This window comes from Pelodiscus sinensis, chromosome 10, assembly GCF_049634645.1.
Source record: "Pelodiscus sinensis isolate JC-2024 chromosome 10, ASM4963464v1, whole genome shotgun sequence".
Lineage (NCBI taxonomy): Eukaryota > Metazoa > Chordata > Testudines > Trionychidae > Pelodiscus > Pelodiscus sinensis.
This window is the reverse complement of record NC_134720.1, coordinates 43,345,234-43,367,529: the sequence shown is the minus strand read 5'-3', so window position 1 is coordinate 43,367,529 and position 22,296 is coordinate 43,345,234. Positions and strand designations below refer to the sequence as shown.

Sequence of the window (22,296 nt, the reverse complement as noted above, 5' to 3'; positions counted from 1 at the left end):
CTCCCCATTTAGCTGTAATGTTAATCATGAAGGAAGTGGCTCAATGTAACACTTAATTTCTACTAAGTGAAGGGAGATGAGCGTCTTATCCGAGGAGACCAAAACTTGATAACCTTCACTTTGCGGAAGTGAATTAGGTACATACTTACTCAAGGTCTCACATAACGAATGTGTCAAGAATAAAATTAAAAATTCCTAATCCCCTGCTCCAATCACTAGATCACGTGGATTTATCAATTACAAAAAAAAAAAATCACTATAAACTCACTTATCTTTTTTTGCTCTTTGGCCGGCTATGTAGCTTAGTTGAGAAAGGAAATGCAGTGTTCAAAATGCATCTTGACTTTTAGTTTAAACTTTTTTGGCATGGTTCCAAATTGCAGTCTCATAGGGAAATTGGAGAACTTACAAAGAAGTAGAGTTGTGTAAGGTGTTTTGCAGTTAGTTTAATAAAAAATCAAATACCAAAGGTAATTAGTAATAGTTCTCTTTGAATTTAGAAGATCTTGAATGAGATTCCATAAGGATTTTGGTCTCAATGCCACCAGTGTAATTAAGAATTATTAACTTATCAATATTGTCATTGGATGGAGTGGAAAATGTATTATTAAAATCTGAAGCAAGTATGAAGGCAGCATAAGTACTTGGGAGACGACAACTAGAATACACATAAGTCCTGATAAAATGGAGAAATAGTCTAAAAGTTAATAAAATGAGTCAGTGATTCACAAAGGAAAGGGATAATCAAACTGAAAAATATAAAATGGGCAAATGCGGCAGGCCATAAATAAGCTGGTGTTTATTGTAGATGATCAGCTGAATGAATCAACAATGTGAGGTGTTGCATAAAGGACAAATACTATTACTGAGTCTTACTAATAGAACTATCCTGTGTAAAACAAATCAAGAAATTTATTCTGCTTCATTTGCCACAGGTTATGCTTCAGTAGGACAATGTGCTCATGTCTTCAAGTGATGGTTCTTGTTGTATGAGTCATAAGCATGCACTATGCTCCGGGAGCCAAAGCTTTTCAAAGTAGTAGTGTCCATCCATCCATGCCTCAACCTTTGCGTTGCCCTGTGGTGTTATCTGAGGCAATAAAGGATGAGATTGCATGACTGTGTCTTCAGTTTCTTCTCACCGCCTCACTGTCTGAGTTGGAGCTTCTATGTTTCTCTCATGTAATGCACTTTCCAGAGAAAAACATTTAATTCTCATAGTTAGGATTTTACTGATTTTTGTAGTATTTTGTGTTTCTAGTAATTTTTATAAGATAAAGGATTTTGAGATTCTATTTAGGCAATTTCCTGTCAACTCTCTTCCCCCACCCTCTTCTGTTCCTTCAGTGTCTGGGTACTAGGGATGTTAAATGGCATCGGCATGTAAACAGATAAATGACTAGTCGATGGAATTTTGATTAGTTGACAAGCAGTGGGGTTAGCTCCTGGCCCTGGAAGCTGACCCTGCTGTGACTCTGCCTTTTAAATATATTAAGACCCACTGACTCCCAGCTTGCGCCCGGTGTCGTTCCCCCACCCCCGCTGCGCTTGTGTTTTTTAAAAAAATTAAAAGCCACCAGGCTCTTAATACATTTCAAAGGCTGAAGGGCAATGGGGGGGCGGGGGGGGGGGGAGAATACCAGGCATGAGCTGGGACAGCTGATTCTTGGCTCATGCCCAGCCCCCACCCCCCTATCGTGGTACTTGTGCTTTTTTCCAGTCCTTGCTTGTTTTCTCTCAGCAATGAGTACCAACATTATTTGACCTGCTTGGGGGGGAGTTCACCTCATGATGACCTTCCCTTCCCCTAAAGACCCAATGCCTTTAGCTATTAGTATGCAGATTTAGTAGGACCTCTGAAAATACTCTTCCCACATCTGAGAGTTAATTTGAGACATCATTTATCTCATAATGATGTGATGGTCTTTTTATTTTTTAAAGTTTTCCCATGTGCCAGTATGGAAGGCTGGCTGGGCAATGTACTTTTTTTGTGGGGGAGTGGGAGAATCAGGAACTAAAAAAGTATACCTTGGCATCCTGATTGCTTTATGGCTGTTTTTGATGTGCAGACATCAAGTTAAATGAAAAAATAAAATCTTTAGGTCTTTGCAGTGCTTTAAAAAAAAACAAAAATGTTGCTGGTACTCCAGGGGAGAAGTTGTTGAGCTCTGACTGGAGGTGCTGGTACTGCGTCTGGAGGTGCCAGTACTGAGTATCGGGAAGTACTGTCCTAACAAAGGCCCAGTGCTTTTTTTGTAAGTTAGTCCATTATTGGGCCAAAGAGGGGACACAGAGAGAGGGAGTAACCATATCTTTTGCTATGGACAGAATCAAATACAAATGAAGCCACTGTGCTTACAAACTAAATGTAGTCACAATTTGTTCTCATAGTTCCATTTGTTAAAGTGGTTTCTCTGCCAATCTCAATGTATTTTACAATGTAGAAATAGCATTTGATCAAGAATTCTCTATGGAATCATTTTTTAATCTAAATAGCCAGAATATTTATTCTCTGGCAGGTGTTCAGTGAGGTTATAAGGTAGGAAGACACTGGGCCAAGAATCAGATTGGTAGACTATTCTCTGTAATAGAAAAGAAAAAATGAGAATCATTGGGTTCATCAATTCCTTCCATCATGTTCCATCTCATTGTTCTCCTTTCACGTGTTTCTCCTTAGCTTTACTACCATCAAATACTAGGGCTAACACCAGTAGTACAACTACCATTAGATTATATCTCCTGAAATCAGTTTGCCCATATATATATTCCCTGTCCTATGGAGAGGGGAATTTTAAATGCTTACAATGTTGGTTCAGTGCTATGTGTCCATGGTAAAGGCCTATCGATGGAAGTGACCCCGGTCCCTCTTGTGAAAGATTAGACAAATGTATTGGACATCTAGTGCTAAAGATGACAGATGGCTATCCTTTTTGTGGCATACTCAAACAATAACAAAAAGAGCCTAACCTGGAAACTGAACACGTGATAGGAAAAATGCTAAGGAAACCTGATAACCGACTATCTCCCTCTGTGTCCTGGTATTTAAGGGATGCACACATCAAGCCTCATGCTAATTACTTGACAGCATAAATCTCTCCTTCGAGTGGTCCCCATGGGTGCTCCACTGTAGGTGTCGGGCTTGTCCCGGTGCTGCATGTTGGAGACTTTCAGTAGCTGTAGTCAGCTGGACCACACATGCATGGTTAGCATCTTGCGCCATTTGCGCCCTATGATCGTCACGTGCGGTCCGGCTCCCATCAGTTCCTCTCAACCACCATCGGTCGCAGCGGAGCTCCGTTCTTCTCCTCATTTGGTCAGAGTTTTCCTGTCAATAGTTAGTTAAAAGAAAATAGTTATTGTTAGTGTGTTATAGTTTACAGTTCTTCACAGTTTAAAAAAAAAAAGCCTTCATTCTCTGTTACCAGTTTTACTTCAAAAAACAAAACACTAATTTCTTCTTCGAGTGGTCCCCGTGGGTGCTCCACTCCAGGTGTCGGGTCCCGTCCCGGCGCCGCTGGTCGGAAAACTTCTATAGCCGTAGCCGAGCCGGACCGCGCACGCGCGGACGCAGCGCGCGGCGTTCGCGCCTTTGCAACGGTCCGGCTCTCCCTTGTCAGTTCCTCTCAGCCGCCCGTGGTTGCTGGCGGAACGCCGTTTGTCTCCTCAGACAGGAGCCGTTACTAAAAAAAAAAAAAAAAAAAAAAAAGACAAAAAGACAAGAACGAGACATTATGCCTGGGTCACCGGTGTTTAAACGGTGCGCTCTCTGCAAGGAAGCCATGCCAGCATCTGACGGGCATGAAGCTTGTGTCAGATGCTTAGGAGAAGCGCATGTGCCACAAAAATGCACTCACTGCGCTAAATTGACTCCGCGGGCACGCAGAGATAGAGATATGCGCCTGAAACTGCTGTTGTGTGACAAAGCTTTACAGCCTCCGGAGCAGCAGGTCTCAAAGTCCTCGATAGGACAAAGGAAGAGATCAGATTCCCCTGAGGCGCTGGGATCAAAAAAGAAGAGAGTTTCTCCCACCCGCTCTCTCCCGCCTCCCTCGCTGTCCCGGGCTGGTCAGGGACACAAGCCGGGTGTCTCTGGGGCGGCAACGCAATCAGGCAGGTCGCATAAGCCGCAAGCGGCAAGCCGCTCGTTATCGGCACCGGCTCCGCGCCCCGCCGAGAGCACGGTTGCTGCGGAACGCTCGGCACCGCCACAGGGGCTGGAGCCGCGACAGTCTGCCCAGCCGCATCGAGCGGCACCGCAAACGGCTATTGGAGGCCATGACAAGCCGGCACCGTGCTCGGCACCGGATGCCGCATTGCCAGACGGCACTGGGGAGCGGAACGAACGGGGCCGACAGATCGCCCCCCACCGTGCCGAGTCGGCACCGGCAGATCATGCTGCTATCGCAGCCGCACCGAATGACCATCTGCCTGCGGTGCCGGGCAAGATGCTAATGCCTGCGGACAATGCGGTCGAGATTATTCCTCCCCCTACCAGCTGTTCCTTATCAGTGCAAGGGGGAAAGGCTCCCCCTGCCTCAGCAGTCCCGACAAAGGCTGCTAGAAAGTCAGCACGAAGGCATTCAATTTCACCTTCACCTCAGCCTTCAGTTTCTCCTTCTCAGTCACTGAGGGCTAGTCATCCTCCGATGTCTCATAGCCCAACAATGCCTTCTCCTCGCTGTAGGTCAAGATCTCGTTACTCTGACCATCGGGAACGATATCATTGCTACCGTCGGGAATCATCATACAGATCCTGCTCACCTAGCTACTCTCCGCCTAGATCTTATCATAGGCGGTATGACAGCAGATATTCCTCGCGAAGGTCTTCCCCTGACCATTTTGAATATAGAAGTCATCGGTCAGTTTCGGGATATGGGAGACCTCATTCTCGCTCTCATCACTGCTGCTGCCATACTCCTCATGAGGCACGTCAATCATCTCCAATTCAACGCTGGAAGAGGGCATCGCCTAGTCAACAGGATCCTTCGCCTTCAGTTCAGCTATCTGAGCCCGAGGAAGGACAGATATCGGATACGGACGATCAATTACGATCTGTAACTCAAAAAGATATTTCGTCATCTTCCCCAGACGATGCAGTGTTTGAAGGGGATCCATCTCCCCCGGACGACACTAAAGAATTTCAAGACCTTTTTAGGAGAGTAGCCCAGTCTCAAGAGGTTCAGATAGCAGACACTCCAACAAAGCAGTTTAAACTCTGGAGAAATTTGCACCCCAAACAACAATCTAAGGTTGCTCTTCCTATGGACGAGGCGATCCTCCAATCAGCAGCAGAGATTTGGAATACCCCGGCTTCGACTCCACCAACTTCGAAACCGGCGGAGAAGCGTTATTTTATAGCATCCAAAGACTCAGAATTTCTGTTTACTCACCCGCAACCAAACTCCTTGGTCGTCGACGCAGCTCTCCAAAGGGCTAAGAACCCACAATTGAAGAATGCGGGGGCTGATAAAGAGGCAAAGAAACTTGACATATTTGGCCGAAAGGTTTATACATCGGCCACCTTGCTTCTTCGCATAGCGAATTATACAGCTCTGTTGGCGAATCATAGCTTCGACAGTATAGCGAAACTTACAGACCTGTCCCAAAGATCATCGGAGGCGGACAGAGAGTTGTTACGATCGATCCTCAAGGAGGGCTATGCATGTTCCAAGGCCAATCTCCAGATAGCCATGGATATAGCAGATACAGCAGCTCGAGGAGTGGCAACAGCGGTGTCCATGAGGCGCTCTTCTTGGCTCGCCACGGCGGCAGTGCCCAAGGAGTTGCACTCCAAGGTAGAAGACCTCCCGTTTGACAAGGTGAGATTGTTTGCAGAAAAGACAGATGAGGTGCTTCACACGGGAAAAGACTCAAGAACGACACTTCGGACGCTGGGGATGTACGCACCGCCATTCCGCCGCCGTCGTTATTTTCCATACCAAAGACGGTACGATTATCAGTCTCGGAGACAAACAAATCGTCCGTTCGACCAATCGCGACCTAGACAGCGCCCTCAACGAAGGCGTCCACCACCACCCAGGGTGACGGGCACGCCCGCCTCAAAACAGCAAGTTTGACTCCCTTGTCGGGGGCAAGCGCATCATACCAATCGTCATTACACAGACAAAACCCATTTTTCACCACCGCTTACGACCTTACTATCATCAATGGGTCGAAATAACATCGGACAAATGGGTTCTGGAAGTCATAAGCAGCGGCTTCACCATTCCTTTCACTTCCATCCCTCCCACCACCCCACCCTCCCCGTCCCTTTTCAGGGACCCATCTCACGAGGATCTCCTGCGACAGGAAGTCCATCACCTCCTGGACATCGGAGCGATAGAGAGAGTCCCCGATCAGTTCAGGGGAAGAGGGTTCTATTCCAGATACTTTCTAACGGAAAAGAAAACGGGGGGCTGGAGACCCATTCTCGATCTAAGACGTCTGAATCGTTATCTTCGCAGACAGCGCTTCAAAATGGTGACACTGACTTCCATAATCCCATCCCTCGATGTCAACGATTGGTTCGCTGCCCTCGATTTACAAGATGCGTATTTTCACATCACAATACATCCCGCGCACAGGCGTTTTCTGCGATTTGTGATAGGTCACGATCATTTTCAGTATCGGGTTCTACCATTCGGTCTGGCTTCAGCACCCAGAGCCTTCTCAAAAACCCTGGCTGTCGTGGCAGCTCATCTGCGTCGGTTACAGGTGATAATATATCCATACCTGGACGACTGTTTAATAAAAGGTGCCACGCAGCGAGAGGCATCACAGATGGTGGCGACGGTAGAACAAACGTTCGAGTCACTCGGCCTCCTCCTCAACAGAAAAAAATCAACACTTATTCCGACGCAATTCATAAAGTTTATAGGGATAAACCTCGATTCACGCATGGCAAGAGCTTACTTACCTCACGAAAGGTTTCAAGCGATCAAGGATCTCGTGACCATACTAACCAGCAACATGATGGTATCAGTACACAATTGCCTGCGTCTCCTGGGTCACATGGCAGCGGCCACTGCTGTAGTTCCTCATGCGCGCCTCCACCTGAGGGGTCTCCAACATTGGTTGTCCACAGTTTATGTCCCTGTGAGGCACGACATCCAAAAGATAGTATGCCTACCTCCGCATGTCCAAAGATCCCTGCAGTGGTGGACAAAAAAGCAAAACCTTCTGCCAGGGGTACAGATAACATCGGATGCCTCACTCATCGGCTGGGGGGCCCACATGGGCAGCGAACGAATTCAGGGCAAATGGTCTCCCAGCGAAAGGCGTCTGCACATAAATCTGTTGGAGCTTCGGGCAATCTTCTACGCATGCAAACATTTTCTTCCCCACATCAGAGGTCTTACAGTGAGGATACTGACGGACAATATAGCCGCAATGTATTATGTCAACAGACAAGGAGGAGCACGGTCACGATCCCTATGCGCCGAAGCAGTGCGATGTTGGAACTGGTGCATACAGAACAACGTAACCGTAGCAGCATCGTACTTACCTGGCACCGCCAATGTAATTGCAGACTCTCTCAGCAGACAATTCCCCACGGATCACGAGTGGGAGATAAGGACAGATGTACTTTCTGTGGTATTTCAGAAATGGGGGATTCCACAGGTAGACCTATTCGCAACATACAACAACAAGAAGTGTCGCCTGTATTGCTCGAGAGCAGGGCTCGGCAAGGGCTCTCTCGGCGATGCGCTTCTGGTCACATGGAAGAAGGCACTTCTGTATGCTTTTCCCCCCACAGTGCTTATCTCCAGGACACTGGAGAAAATCAGCTTAGAAGCGGCGACTGTCATTTTGCTAGCGCCAGCGTGGCCCAGACAAGCCTGGTATCCATTCTTACACAGAATGTCAGTTCAACCACCTTACCCTCTTCCTCTTCACCAAGACCTCCTTACTCAGGAACGAGGCACGCTGTTACACCCCAGACTGCAGGCGTTGCATTTGATGGCGTGGCTCCTCAGTGGTTAAAAGGGGATGAAAATCTCTGTTCTGAGCAGGTCAAGACAATACTTCTACACAGTAGGAAAGACTCTACGAGGAACACGTACCTTGCGAAATGGCGGAGATTCGCTAACTGGTGCATTCAGAACAACATACACCCTCTCTCATCTCCTCTACAACACGTTTTGGACTACATCCTTCACTTACGGACTTCAGGGCTGGCACTATCGTCCCTAAGAGTGCACTTGGCAGCCATCAGTGCCTTTCACCAACCAATAGAAGGTTCCTCGCTCTTCTCCCATGCAATTACAAAGAGGTTCCTCAAAGGGCTCCTAAACTTGCATCCACCACGAAGGGCGCCTTCCCCTTCTTGGAATCTGGATTTAGTATTGGACACCATTATGTACCCACCTTTTGAGCCCTTGACATCAGTTTCTCTGCATATGTTAACAATGAAAACAGTCTTCCTCCTTGCAATTACATCGGCAAGAAGGGTAGGTGAACTGGGGGCGTTGATGGCAAGCCCTCCTTCTACGGTTTTTTCCAAAGATACAGTGACGCTGCGATTACACCCAGATTTTATTCCCAAAGTCTGTTCTTCCTTCCATATTAACGAGCCTGTGGTCCTCCCGACTTTTTATCCCAAGCCTCATTCTTCAACTAGGGACGCTCTGTTTCACACGCTCGATGTCCGACGTGCGCTCTCTTTCTATATAGATAGAACACGTCAATGGAGACGCACTGACAGACTGTTGGTATCTTTGGCACCTAGATCAAAGGGCAAAGCGCTTTCCGCTCAACGCATTGCAAATCTAATTACTCTCTGTATTACGAAATGCCACTTGCTTAGGAACAAGCCTCTACCTGTTTTACCTCGGGCTCATTCTACGCGAGCAGTAGCGACTACCACTGCCTTTGCAAAGGGTATTCCCCTTGCGGATATCTGCAGGGCAGCTACCTGGGCCTCTAGCGCAACTTTCGCACGGCATTATGCCGTAACTAAGAGGTGGGCTTCAGATACCGCGGTAGCCTCTGCAGTCCTGTCCACAGTAGAAAATAACTGACCCGGAGCGCATTCTGGGTTACTGCTTTATACTCACCTGGAGTGGAGCACCCACGGGGACCACTCGAAGAAGAAGAAGAAGTTACTCACCCTGTGTAGTAACGATGGTTCTTCGAGATGTGTCCCCGTGGGTGCTCCACGCCCCACCCTCCTCCCCGCTCCGGGTCTTTCTGCTTTATCTTTCAGAGACCGAGCGGTGAGAGGAACTGACAAGGGAGAGCCGGACCGTTGCAAAGGCGCGAACGCCGCGCGCTGCGTCCGCGCGTGCGCGGTCCGGCTCGGCTACGGCTATAGAAGTTTTCCGACCAGCGGCGCCGGGACGGGACCCGACACCTGGAGTGGAGCACCCACGGGGACATATCTCGAAGAACCATCGTTACTACACAGGGTGAGTAACTTCTTCTTACTTTGATTTAAGTCTTCTAACATCCCTAACTGAGACAATGCCTGGTTCATTGCGTTTTAAAAAGTGCTTCCTTTGCCGCAAGGCCATGCCGGCATCTGATGGCCACTCAGCCTGCATTCGCTGACTGGGCGAAGCACATGTCCCACAAAAGTGCATGCATAACTCTAAGCTTACTGCTAGAACATGTAGGGACAGAGAAATGCACCTCAAAATGATCATGTTTGATAAAGCCCTACAACCTACGGACCTCCCTCCACCGAGTTCAGAAGCGGGAGTAATGCAGAAGCATGGAGCTTCCTCTCCGGGGGGTGTCTGCCGTGAAGAAAATCAGAGCGTCTCCCATGCGATCTCTGCCTGCTGAACCTGTCAGCAGAGTCAGTAAAGGGGACAAACATGGTACATCCGGCATTGGCCTAGTGGCCTCGAAACCCTCTATGGGAGCAAAATTGAAGACGTCGACCACCTCTGCTCCAAGAATACCTTCGGCACTGAGACCAATGACAGCACCAAGAGCCCAGGCCAATGATATTTCGGCACTGTTGTCATCGGCGCTGTCGTCCCCCTCACCACCGGCGCATCCAGAGCCGACAACGGAGTCGCACACATCAGCGCTGACAACAGTGCCGCACACATCGGCACCTATGATGGTGCAGTCATATACATCTCCACTGGTGTTCCAGAAAGTGTGGAAACACGGCTGAGTCGAAGAGGCGGCACTGCATCGGCACCGAGGAAAGCCGCAGATAAGTTAGACAACCGACACAGTTCTATTTCTCCATCCCCAACTTTTTTTTCTCGGGCGCCGTCTCCATCACCTCCGAACCATTGATCTCCCACACAGAGTGATCATCGGTACCGTATTAGAGGCATCTCTCACTCTCCTCGATGCTCTGTGAGATCCCCGTACCGGGAGCTACTAAGGGAGTACTCGAGACACTGGGACAGACACAACTCGAGGTCACCATCCCTGAGGTTTTTTCCACACTTGCCTGACTCACCTAGATGTTCTCCTTACTTAGCATATTACAGGCAGCATGATAATGTTGTATCATCCAGACACTCATTGCCAGCTCACTCTGATCATTATTACAAGCATTACCACAGACCGCACTACTCATCTCACCATTATTACAGAGCACATTCTGGTAGGCAATCCTCAGGTTTCTGCCGCTCACTGGTCTATTGGCATGGTCCAGTTGAGCCACAATCACAACACCACGAGCATCTGCCAGCTCCTTCCGAACAGAGCACTGCTGCACACCCTCAACAGTCGGAACCAGAAGAAGGCCAGTTATCTGAGGAAGAAGACCAGCAACCTGACACATCGCCGACAGATCAGTCGTCTTCCTCCCCTGCTGAAGCGATGTTTCCAGGTGATGTGTCCTCTCAAGAACTCTTCAAGTGGGTTGCAGAATCCCAAGAAGTGCAGTTGGCGGAAGTGCAGACCAAGCAATGCCGTCTGCTGAAGAACATACACCTCCAGAAGAAATCTTGCAGACCCTGGCCTCTGTGGCACCTACAAGCAAGCAGGCTAACAAGAAGTATTTTGTCCCCTCCAAAGGCCTTGAATTCTTATTCAACCATCCACAACTGAATTCTCTTGTGGTGGATGCGGCTCAACATAAGGCAAAGACACCGCAATACAGTAATACGGTCCCTGATAAAGACAGTAAAAGACTAGACATCTTTGGCAGGAAAGTGTATTCATCAGGCACTTTGCTTCTCTGCATAGCAAATTACGCAGCCCTGCTTATCCAATCATAATTTCGATAATTATTCAAAGCTAACAGAACTGCTTCAACATCTTCCCGACTGAAAAAGCAGCTGCTCAAATCCATTGTATGAGAGCTGCACACAGCAGCTAGGGCAGGGTTACAGATTGCCCTGGATATAGCAGATACGGCAGCCCATTCCACTGCTACGGCTATAGCCAGGGCTTGACGAATGGCGGCGAAAGCAGCTCACCAGCCCCGCACTGCGCATGTACGAGACCCGCATTGCGCATGCGCGTGCTGCAAATGAACGGGGCGCCATGGGCGAGTAGATTCAATACTTTTTCAAGCCCTGGCTATAGCTATGAGGAGATTATGCTTAGCCACAGCAAGAGTTCCCAAGGAATTACAAAACAAGGTGGAAGACCTCCCCTTCAAGAAACGCAGACTTTTCGCAGAAAAGATGGACGAGATTCTCCACTCAGGAAAGGACTCGCGTACAACATTACGTACATTAGGGATGTATACTTCCCCGTTCAGGCAAAAAAGATACTACCCTTATCAAAGGAGATATGACTTCCAATACCAAAGACAACAACACTGTTCATACGATCCGTCTCAGCTCAAACCATGTTTACAGCGCAGACGTGCCCAACCATCCCACGTGTTCAATGCACCTGCCACAAAACAGCAGGTTTGACTCCTCGGTCGAGGGCATGCCTACAGATCACGTCGATATGAGTCATCAGACCCCTCTTTTGTTCCATCACCGGTTGCACCCTTTCTATCACCTCTGGGCCAACATAACATCAGACCGCTGGGTCTTGGAGCTCATAAAATCAGGATTTAGAATTCCATTCACTTCCATCCCTCCCACCAACCCCGTCCCTCTTCAGGGACCCATCTCATGAGGATCTTCTGAGACAAGAGGTCCATCGCCTGCTTTCCATAGGAGCTGTAGAGAGGGTTCCAAGTCAGTTCGAAGGAAGAGGCTTCTACTCCTGTTATTTCCTAACTCAGAAAAAAACAGGAGGATGGAGGTTTATTCTCGATCTACGGAAGTTGAATCGCCATCTCCGGAAACAACACTTCAAAATGGTGACTCTTAGTACCATGATACCATCACTAGACAACGGAGACTGGTTCGCAGCCCTCGACCTGCAAGACGCCTATTTCCATGTTTCCATTCACATGGTGCACAGATGATTTCTTCGTTTTATCCTCGGTAACAGTCATTTTCAATACCGGGTACTACCTTTTGGCCTTGCATCCGTCCCAGGGTTTTTACTAAGATGCTTTCCGTAGTAGCAGCACATCTGCGCTGCAAGAATGTCATCATATTTCCCTACTTGGACGACTGCCTTATAAAGGGCAGATCACGAGAGGAGGCATCTCGCATGGTTATGTTAGTCAGGCAAACCTTTGATTTCCTCGGGCTTATAATCAACGAACAGAAGTCCACCATGGAGCCAACTAAGACTATAAATTTCATAGGTGCCAGGCTCGACTCGATCTCAGCACAAGCATATTTACCATGAGAACGGTTCCTGACAATACAACATTTAGTAGCCATTTTGGTGCACGCACCAACAGTATCGGTACTCACCTGTCTGCAATTGATGGGGCATATGGCTGCCACCACATTTGTAGTACATCACTCATGACTACATTTCTGCTGCCTTCAGCATTGGTAGGCATCCGTTTACATTCCAATGAAAAACTGTGTTCAAAAGCAGTTGGCTTACGTTCTCCGTTCCTTGTCATGGTGGACAAAACAGTGCAACCTCATGACAAGTGTCCCATTCCATCGTCCACAGCCTGAGTCAGCTAACTACAGACACCCCCCTCATAGGGTGAGGCGCACATATGAATGGGGATGAAGGTTCAGGGCAGATGGTCAGAGTCAGAAGCAACGCTTCACATAAATCTGCTGGAGCTCAGAGCAGTGTTTCATGCATGCAGACATTTCCAGTCCCACATATCTGGACCAACAACATTGCAACGATGTATTATGTAAATCCGCAGGGAGGTGCACGTTCATGGTCACCGTGTGCAGAAGCAGTCTGATTGTGGAATTGGTGCATTCACAACGGCATCACACTAGTAGCATCATACTTGGTGCCAGCAATGCCATTGCGGACACTCTCAGCAGACAGTTTCATCACGATCACAAGTGGGAAATATACACAGACGCCCTTAGACATTTTCCGATGGTGGGGGTCTCCTTGAATAGATTTGTTTGCTACCAGCGACAACACAATGTGCTAACACTATTGCTCCAGGGCAGGCATTGGGAAGAGATCACTAGGAGACGTGTTCCTAATCAGCTGGAGGACCTCTCTGCTTTGCACGCTTTCCCCCCTCCCCCTCCAACAGTGCTTATATCCAGAGTACTGGAGAAAATCAACGTGGACTCGGCACAGGTAATACTCATAGCTCCAGCATGGGCGAGACAGCCCTGGTACCCATTCCTCTGCCTAATGTCAATACAGCTGTCGTATCCTCTTCTCCCTCTGCCAGACCTCCTATCCCAGAACCACAGCTCTCTCTTCCATCCCAAGCCAGACACCCTGCACCTAACAGCCTGGCTCCTGACTGGTTCAAGATCTGTGCTCAGAACAAGTAAAAGATGTCTTAATGCATAGCAGAAGAAACTCTACTCGAACAGCTTACCTTGCAAAATGATGCAGATTCCCCATCTGGTGCTTCAATAATCAAATCAATGCCACCGCTTCGCTCATCCATCAGATACTTGATTACACACTTCACCTGCAGCAAAGAGGGCTTTTCATTTCCTCGCTGAAAGTACATTTAGCGGTTATTAGTGCTTTCCATCACCTCCTAGACGGGGTATCAATATTTGCTCATCCAATCACTAAGAGATTCTTAAAAGGTCTGATGAACATTAACCTGCTACATAGACCACCACCACCCTCCTGGAATCTGGACTTGGTATTAGACGCATTAATGTATCCTCCATTTGAACAGTTAGCCACAATATCGCTAAAAACGCTCACCTTTAAATTGGTGTTCTTCTTAGCAGTTACATCTGCACGCAGAGTCAGTGAATTGGACGCTCTGATGGCAACACCATCATTTACATCATTTACCAAGGATTCAGTCATATTACGTCTACACCCTGCCTTTATTCCCAAACTTTGTTTCAGTTTTCATATCAACGAACCCATAGTTCTACCTTCTTTTTATCTGAAGCCTCATTCTTCTCAGCGTGAAGCTCTGCTCCATACAGTCGACATACGTCGAGCACCGTCCTTTTATATCCACAGAACTAGGAAGTGGCGTAGAGCGGATCAGCTCATTCAGAGACATTGCAACGCATTGCAAGACTTATAGTGACATTCATTACCACCTGCCATGCCATTTGCAATAAATCTCTTCAATCCCAATCAAAAGCCCACTCTACGAAAGCAGTGGCTGCTTCTACAGCCTTCACGCGAGGAGTCCCATTGAGTGACATTTGTTGGGTGGCTACCTGGTCATCGAATGCTACATTCATAGATCACTATGCAATCGTACAGAGCTGGGCCGCTGATTCCACTATTGCTTCAGCAGTACTTTCCATTACGGGCAAACTTTAATTCCGGAGCGCACTCTGGGTACTGCTATGTAGTCACCTACAGTGGAGCACCCACGGGGACCACTTGAAGAAGAAGAAGTTACAATGTTTCTTCAAGATGTGTCCCCGTGGGTGCTCCATGTCCCGCCCTCCTCCCCAGTCCGGAGCTTTGTTTCTTTCTTGTTACAGATAACCAAGTGGTGAGAGGAACTGGCGAGAGCCAGACCGTGTGCGACGATCAAAGGGCGCAAGACGTTAACCGTGCATGCGCGGTCCGGCTGACTACAGCTACTGAAAGCTGGGACAAGCCCGACACCTACAGTGGAGCACCCATGGGGACCACTTGAGGAAGAAACATTGTTACTGCACCAAGATGAGTAACTTCTTCCTTCAGTGTGGTGCGCATCTGCAGCCAGTTCTGGCCCTGCAGTCATTGAAGTCAACTGGAAAGCTCCTGTTCTGTTGTGTAGGTTCTGGATATCCGTGAACATCCACTCTAGAGCAATAGGAAGTAGATTGCTATTCCATGTGAATATTTTATTAGATCCCTAGATTTGAGAGCCTCCAGCCCCAGCAGAACAAGAGCTTTCTTCTTGAGTGCTTAGATATAGATGCCTGATCTTGTAGCCCAGTGGTCCCCAACCTTTTTAAAGTATGAGATCACTTTTTGAATTCAAGTGCAATCCACGGTCTACTTTAAACCCAAACACCCTTGCCCCACCTCCTTCCCGCCACTTTTCTGAGGCCCCACCCCGGTCACTCCCCCCTCCCTCACTTTTATCAGGCTGGAGGCAGTGGTTTGTGGTGCAGGAGAGGTTCAGGACTGGAGCCAGGGTTCGGAATGATAGCTCCAACTGGGCATTGCTTACCACAGGTGGCTTCTGGGTGGTGGTGCAGGTGGCTACGGCAGGCTCACCCTTACCCTGGCCTTGCATCACTCCCAAAAGCAGCCAGCAAACTCTCCATCCCTGTCCCCCTCTGCTCTGTGGAGATGGGGTACAGGGTGGAGGGAGGGGCACCCTGACATCAGCAACCCCTCCTCTTCTTCCCGTGCCCTGCACAGCAAGCAGGAAGCTCCCAGGAGTGAGGAGCACCTCCAAAGCAGAGGGCAGGAGCAGCTCAGCTGTGCCAAGAGGGGCAGATGAAGTGCCGGTACTTGACAGCCTCCTGGCCAAACCAGTCAGGATCATCTGTCAAAAGTTCCAAGATCTACCAGTAGATCCCGATCTACTAGTTGTAACCCTTATCTACTTATCCACACCTTCTTTGTGGCTGCTCATGTAAATTAAAAGCTGTAGGCCTGGATGAGCACAACCTTATTTGAAAATGAATGTTGTGCATCTTCACTTTTAACTTGGTTTTGTGTGTCCATATGAGCTGTTTGGCAGCTCTGTGTTACATTGGAATGGCCGTGTACAGAGCTGTTCAGAACAAAGGAGAACCTGAAGCTTTAATATAGTTCTACTCCAGGTTTAGTATTTTTCCAGACAAACTCTCAGACTTCAGTACTTGCATGAATGAGGGTTACTCAATCAAGAATGTGCCCTGTGGTTTGGAATTTTCTTCCTCACCATAGTACAAAAATGGGGCTTTACCTATCCTACTATGCAGTTTAACGTGTTTGTAACATGGTTTGGTTTGCGCACACTTTCATGCATGATCATACTGACAACTATGTCATCAAACAGTTAAAAACCTTAGCAGGAGCAGAGCCCAAATTCCTATTATGGACATTGTATGGAAGTCTGAATCTGGCAGTTAGGCATAGCAGAGTTTACAAAACCAACACAGGAAGTTTCATCGTTTATTTTTGTTTTCCTTGTTGGAAAAATTGCTGCTCTTTGTGTGAATTATTTCATTTGAGGTAAATTGAGTGAATTAAAATGAAACACATTTGGTGGCAGTGTGGCTGTGAAGAAAATATTTTAAACTTGTATTAATTAATGATAAAATAGAAATTAGTAATAGCAAAAAATGAGAGGAAGACAAAAATTAGCTGAAACAGTTTCTGTTTTTGTAAATTAAAGTATCAGGTACGTAACACATAAATTAGGTGGAAAAACAGACGGTCAAAAGTTAAAAGGAATGAAAACACAAGCTTATGGTCACAAGATCAAATGAGGCATTAGTTCCTTTTCCTCCCTTTTGGTGCAGTTCACCAGAAGTTCAAGTAATTCAACTGTATGATTCAACTGCAACAGAAAACAGAGACAGAAAACCTGATTACTAACAGCATATACAGAATAATATTCAAATGAACGTAACGCTTGATGTTAACTTTCCCATTAAAAGACAACTGTATATGTCGGAATTTCATCTTGGTTACATAGAACTCTGCTTTGTTTTGGATATAAAAATTCACTTACAATAGCCACTATTCCAACAATTGCAAACTTATTCTACTCTACAGTCTTTCTGAATTTAAGCAAGAAATGCTTGAGAAATGGGGTTATTTTGGGGAAATTGTGGTTTGAGAGGAGCCAAGTGACTTGAGGTATAGCCAGTGCTTTTTTTGTGACGGTACTGCCCGGTACGCAGTACCGGCACCTCCAGACGCAGTACCAGCACCTTCAGTCAGAGCTCAACAACTTTTCCCCTGGAGTACCGGCACCGTTTTTTTTTAAACCCCCAAAAAAGCACTGGATATAGCTAATATAAACTGAAAATGAGACAAATGGATTTTGTGTAAAATAGGTGACAGTGATGATTATTACTCATTTGTATCACTCATGGGGAAGTAGGTGATTTCCAGACATTCAAGAATAGTTAGTCCCTACTTCAATTTGCTTGCAGTGTGGTAAAAACAGGGCATTTCTATAGAATTTGACTTCTACAGTAATTGGTTGGATTACTTGAATTGTCTCTTGACAACGGAATCCGCTTAGAAGAGCTTTTCTAATATTTAAAAAAAAACCACAACATTTGTTCTGATCATGATAGTGACATAAGATTGCAGGTCATCTTAATTATAATCCTCTGTTTTCACATGCATGCAACTATCTTTAAAAATAATCCTTTCAGGCTCCATCTTTCTGTGTTTTCCAGTCAGTATGTTTCCTTTGCCATTGCAATCCTGAGATGCCTGATCCAATCCCATCAAAGCTAATAGGCAGATTCCCAGGCTTTCACATCATATCCTGTGTGGTCCTCTTTCTTCTGCCAGTCAGGCCAAGTGCCAGTTTGGATAGAGAAGATTATGGATTCCAGACTGTTTAATTCTGAATCCTCCATGCTTTGCTCCGTAGTTGTTCCTTGCTTCCCTGGAGCAGATTCCTGCTTACTGAAATTACTCTATCCACCTCGTTGTACCATAGGAAAACCCAACTCTGCCTCTCTTCTGCACCAGCCTGCCACAGCTCCCAGAGTTGGTCCAGACTTCAAAGGCTGGTGTGGACTCACCTCAGCTAACTGGCAGTGCGTGAACTAGTGGGCTGGAACTGGGTGAATGCAGCACATTTCCCTGTCCAGGCTTGCAGCTGGCACTGCAGCTGTTTCCACGTCAGGGGAGGCAGAAGGGAGGATTCATAACAGAGACAGAAGTTGCTTTGTCCCCACTCTTCAGCTGTTCTCTCAGCAAGGAATGCTCCTGCACCCAGGGAACCAAAGCCCGACTGAGCAAGATGTCTGTAGCCTTGGTGCTTCCTCCCAGTGAGGAATGCATTTTCATAACCTCACGTCCTCTTTTTGAAAAAGCAGTTTAAATGGGTCTCCCTTCGCATCTGCAGCCACATCCTCTGTCATCTCCAGAGATTTGAGGAATTCCTCAGTGGGTAAGAAAACACTTCATAGCCAGCCTACCCCATGGAAGGGGAAATGGTTTCAGATTTAGCTTCCACACCCAAGGCATCAGCCATCCTATTTTGTCATCATACTCTTTTGTAGTAACACTGTTTGGATGCTCCTGAGAGGTGCAGCTTTCTGGATGAAGTTGGTAGTCCTGCGTAAAGCATCATCAGTTGCTTGTCATTTTTGTGAAAAGATTTTCACTGAGGAATAACTTTTTTCACATAATGGAATACAACATAAAGGTGCTATTTTTCAACATATCTCACCATATATAAATGTAATATCCTGCTACTCATATGCTCAGTGCTTGTACTACTACATAATTATTGGTATTCTTTGAGTGGTATTGGGTATTCATATAGCAGTGGGTTTTTCTGTGCCATTACAGTACATTTTGTAATTTGAGAGCTATATGCATGTGTTTGAACTGCAGTGTAAAGTGTTTTCTTTTGTTTTTGCGCACCTACAGATGTGATTACTTAGTTCGCTTGTGTTCTGAAAATAATTTTTGCAAATATGTCCATACTAAGTTATATATCATATGTATGTATGTTATTTTAATTCATATTTGCTTTATTATAAGTCATTTTATATATAGCTGTTTAATTTGAGTTCTTTGTATGGGCTGATATTCTACTTTGTCAGTAAGGTTTCACCTGTAAGTACAGTATTCTCTCTACTGCCTTTAATCTTTAAAAAAATCATAAAATGTTCATTTGTGGCTATTTTAATCAATATTGATTTTGGACATGGGACCAAATCGTAAAATTGGTATTCAGGATCCAGTTCAGATGAGGGATGTAGTCGAGTACTCAACTATTTAACTATTTGCTCCCCCCCACCCCTCCCTGCTGCCTCTGTATGAGAGGCAGCATGGAGGGGAAACAGGAGCCAGTGCTGGGGGGAGCTGACTTAAAAGCTGGTTCCTCCCAGCACCCTGCCCACAGTGCTGCCTCTATCAGAGGCAGCAGTGGGGGAGGTGCTATTGGGGAGGCTGCTCTGGCAGTGGCCCCTGTCTGTAGGGCATGCCAGCAGGGAGCTGTAGGGAATCCCTAGCTGATCCCGAGTTCCACGAAGCACTACCGCTTTGAAACACTGCATGCAGCCTGGGGGCACCCTAGCTGGCCCTGAGTTGCACACGGCGTTTCAAAGCGACGGTGCCACGTGGAGCCTGGAGTCTGGCCCCAGGCTCCAAGTGGCACTGCCACTTTGAAGGACCCCCTTCTCTCCCCACTTTCCTTGCTGCTCCTTTCTGATAGAGGCAGCAAGGGGGGTGGAGTGACTAGTCGACTAGCTTGTTGGCTATCCAATAAGCATTTGCTTATTGACTAGTCAACTAGTCCTTCACATCTCTATCTTGGAACAGCATGAGCTGGGACAGACCACCTTCCCTTATTGACTAATTGTGTGGTTGATACAAATTGTATCGACTACACAATTAGTCAGTTACCCTCTTCTTAACATTCTTAGTTCTGATCAGATCCATGATTTTTCTAAAATTCAGGGCTGATGGGATTCAGATCCAGTTGTACTTTTGAACCCCCTTTCAATTTTACTTTTTTGACTTCATGTCTAAAACTAAAATAAGAGACTTCTCATAAACTGATGAAGAAATTATTTTGGTATTTTCCAGTGCCTAAGCATATTAGGGCCAGATTTTGAAATCAAATATGCTTGTGAGTAATGGAAGCAGTCAGTTTGCGAAGGGCCTATTCCAAAGCTAAATAAAACCACTGAGGCTATATCTAGACCAGGGTTTCCAAACCTAGGGGTCAGGACCCAAATATAGGTCGCCATTACATTTCAAAAGAGTCACCAGGTATTTCCCCAGGTGGCTCTTAAGGAGCAATTCACACAGTTTTTTAATTGCCTTGGATCACCAAGTCTTCCTGAATTGTCAAAATGGGTCCCCATCTGGAAAAGTTTGGAACCGCTGATCTAGACTGTAGGCTTCTTTCGGAAGAAGCTTTTCGGGAAGAGATCTTCCGAAAAAACTTCTTCCAAAAGAGAGAGTTCACACTGCCAAAACGCATCGAAAAAGCGAACTTTTTTTTTTTTTTTTTTTTGAAAGATAGCATCCATTCAGTGCAGATGCTATCTTGCATTTAAGCTGTGGTTACTATGGACGGAGTGGCCACCAAGACACCTGTGCTTCTTTCCTCTTCTTCCCCACCCGTACATGCCTTTTTCCAAAAGAGCTCTTTTGGAAAAAGGCTTCTTCCTCATAGAAAGGGGTTTACCAGAGTTGAACAAATCCCTGTATTCTTTTGATTTTTTTTTTTTGAAAGAACGTGATTAAAGTGTGGACATAGTAAAATTTTTTTGGGGGGAAAATGGATGTTTTTCTAAAAAAATTCTGCAGTGTAGACATACCCTGAAGTGTATGTGAATCACTGCTTGCTGGGTGACTCTAATTTATAATTAAAATTTTTGATAATTTTACAGTTATGAATAAATCAAAGCAGATTTTCTATTTTTTCATGTGTCACGTAATTCAAATGTGACCCTGTTTATTTACTATTATGTGAGTTAGTATTGTTTCAGAGTAGTATGCCTGAAGTATATGGTTTAATTGTGTTTACTGTGTATTTTTATGTAAATTGAGTTTTTTTTCCATGTTAAATGCACACGGATCATTACTTCAATGAACATTACTTCAGTATATTCATTAGATTGTCTCCTTTTCTTCTGTTTGAACATGACCCAGCATTCCGTAGCAAACATTTGTATTACTGAATGAGTCCTTTGAGATGAACCATAATATAAATGCTTACTACTGTTATATTACACTGTAGAAAAATATTGATGCAGTTGTAATTAAGCAGTGCTGTGTGGTTAGGTATTAAAGCTGATATTGTAATGTAATATATAAATATAATGTAAGAGGCAGAGATGAGCTTGTATTTGCTGATGGTTATGTGCTAAACTACATAATTTTAGCATTGTATTAATATTGGTTCTTAGAATATGTGTTCCATTGTAAGCACACAAATGCATGAGATCAGGTTATTTTTGAAAGGCAGTGTCCATCAGGGTCACACATGTTTCCTGTAACTACTTGCATGTCCATTTGAGGCTTCAAGGGGTGGAGCATCTGTGTTAGTTCATTCCTACTTCCAGTGGTTAAAGATTTGTCTCCTTTAGCACTTTGTGAAGGCCTCTTCAGATCCTGAGGAGACAAATTCTAGAGTTCTGATAGCAGTGAAGAGAGCTAATTCCATAACCTCTCTGGTAGACTAGTGGCAGCAAAGACCAGCCTGGAAAGGATGACCCTAAGCTTTTGGTAGCAGCGCAGGGGATTAGGGGAAAGGGAAAAGTGAGATCCAGGACACATACTTGTAAATTGGATCGCCGTGCATACCAGCTCCTGGGGAGCCACTTACAGTCCCCCCCACCCCTGCACTGCTACCTCTGATACAGGGCTCCTGCCCCTTCCCTCAACATGTAATGGCTGAAATTTTCAGCAGTTACACATTTTTCTAAATAAATGCATTTTAACATCCCTAGTCTGCATAGATGATGATGCCACCCACATCAAAACCAACGCTAACATCTCAGGTATTCAAGTTTGGCACCAAGATTGGCTGCTTCTACACTTAGAAAAGAGTGTCTTACCACAGGGACAGGCCACGTAAAGCCTCAGAGGATAAAGTCATCAAGCCATACACAGCATTGAAGAAGAAAACAAGTTTGTTTACTTATACCCCAACACTAGCCACATGGGTTTTGGTTTGTGTGGAAACTGGGGGATGATTGTTGCAATACAAATAAACTTGGGAGTGTCTGTTTTGCCAGT

The 22,296-nt window shown here is 46.1% G+C and overlaps 1 protein-coding gene across 10 annotated transcripts in view; it reads left to right on the top strand.

Moving 5' to 3' along the window:
* The window catches only part of TBL1XR1 (TBL1X/Y related 1), a 221,366-nt gene that overhangs the window by 95,325 nt on the left and 103,745 nt on the right, over nt 1-22,296 (top strand). The window lies entirely within an intron of this gene.